This window comes from Narcine bancroftii, chromosome 1 (assembly GCF_036971445.1).
Source record: "Narcine bancroftii isolate sNarBan1 chromosome 1, sNarBan1.hap1, whole genome shotgun sequence".
Classification (NCBI taxonomy): Eukaryota; Metazoa; Chordata; class Chondrichthyes; order Torpediniformes; family Narcinidae; genus Narcine; species Narcine bancroftii.
In genome coordinates this window covers 345,066,539-345,068,493 of record NC_091469.1, presented here as the reverse complement: position 1 = coordinate 345,068,493, position 1,955 = coordinate 345,066,539, and the positions used below count along the sequence as shown (strand labels likewise).

General features: G+C 34.5%; 1 long non-coding RNA gene across 1 annotated transcript; it reads left to right on the top strand.

Annotated features, from left to right (window-relative positions):
• Positions 1-398: 398 nt before the first annotated feature.
• LOC138752467 (uncharacterized) lies at positions 399-1,345 on the top strand. Its single transcript, XR_011350668.1, has 2 exons — positions 399-535; positions 1,224-1,345. It is a non-coding gene; the product is annotated as an uncharacterized lncRNA (long non-coding RNA).
• Positions 1,346-1,955: the final 610 nt, after the last annotated feature.

Sequence of the window (1,955 nt, the reverse complement as noted above, 5' to 3'; positions counted from 1 at the left end):
GCTAAAGACAGAGAAAGCAGAGTGGGAGCGGAAGATAATCTTCATTCCGCCGCAGTTATCAATCCAAAGAACTCAAGCAGAAAGCTCAAGACAGAACTCATTGGCAGTCTTCAAGGAGATCAACATGCAACAAATGAGACTGACAAAAGATAAATTCATCACCAGACAGCAGATGGAAAGTTATACAGAATTGCAATGTCAAGCATTATTAATGCAATCTTCCCATGCCCATAATGTGGCTGACTGTACTTGAGTCACAAATATATCATCAATAAAGTTTAAAAAAAAGTCACAAATATAGTCACAAAGGAGATTTATGACAGCATCAGGATTACCAAGAAACCTTTGTTGCCCCTAGTATTCGTCTTATTCAGCCTCTTCTGCAGTCATAATAATTTTCCAAGCCATATACACCTTAAAAGCTATTAGTGGTGTAAAATCAATGTTAAAAGCAGAATATAAATCATCACTAGAGTTAAATATTAATATAACTGTAGTAGGGTAAAAGGGAGCAGTGAAATAACATTTCAAAGAGGTTTGTGTTTACTTCCAACTTTGAGGTTTCAATGAGAGGTTTATAGTCTTGAAATTAGGTTTTTTTAATGAATATTGGCACATGGATATTTTGTATTCCTTTTTAAAATTCCTCATTGACTGTTTATTGTAGATATTAAACCATCAATTTAAGTGAATGCCTCATTTTAAAATGCATACAAGGGAATTATTTGTTATGTTAGCCTCATGCTCAGAGATGAATTTCCAAGCACTTGTTCCAAGGCCAAATAGCAAAGTTAATTAGCAATAGTTTTGTGCCACTTCATTTTTGTTCCACATCCAAATGCAGAAGTTATTATGTATTCTTCATATAGTTTTGAAAATCCCCTTGTTGAAGCTCTGGTGGCTCTGCTAGTAAATAAAATGTTTCCACAAACAGGAAGATTTCCAGTTTCAGCAGCTGAGCTCTACTGAGTTTTGTGTTCCTACACATTTTTTTTTAAACACAAGCATATTCTAATTGTCCTCAAGCCTAAATAAAGAGAAGTTGCTTCAGCGGAGGAATGAATGGAAACCAGAAGGAAATCAGGTTTAATGTAATTGGTAGGAAAAAGAGACAAAAATCAACCAAAGATTTTTATCAGAATGGTTGAACTGGAAACAGATTAATAGTAGAATTGAATAGAACATTGGAATAATATCATTTGACAATAGATTTTTTTTTCCAGAAGGCTTCCTTCCTGAAAAAAAATGGTGATTATGATTGACAACTTCAAGCTGAACACAGATTATTTCAGATATGCTGTATCAAGTAGGAAGTTGGTGAAACATTAAATTAACTTTAATTGAACATTACATGTTTAATTGCATAATGATGCTGACACATTGCATTAGTTCAACTGATTTTCATTTGTATTTAGTATCTGATGGTCTCTCATGTCAGAGTCCATCACTAGTCAGGCAGCATTGATGGATTCTAGTTGCCCTGATATCACTTTCCCATGGTCACAATGTGCTGGTGAAACCTTTCATCATGTTTGAAACTTACTGCATCGAGATCAGAAGGAAATAGGTCCAAGTGCAAACGCAGGAAATAAATTTTCAAGGACATGTTGCACTCCAAGGTTTTGTATGCTTGAAACATGTTGTCAGTCACCTGGATATAGTTTGGTGCTCTGTCATATCTTAAAAAAGTAACATGATAGAAAGATTTTAAGGTGATTTTCCTGATCAGCCCAGAATGAATAAAATACACCCAGAAATATATCCAGTGTATTCAGTAAAGCAAATAATTCCAGGACTATTATAACTAATTTGATTACCCAGAACAGACTCAATAGGTCAAACAGTCTATGACAGGCTATTTTATTAATCTCCAAAGCATTTGTATAATCAGAACAGGGAAATGTTTACTGCAGTTGCCATGTGATCTGCCTTCTCATTCTGCAGAAGTAAAGACT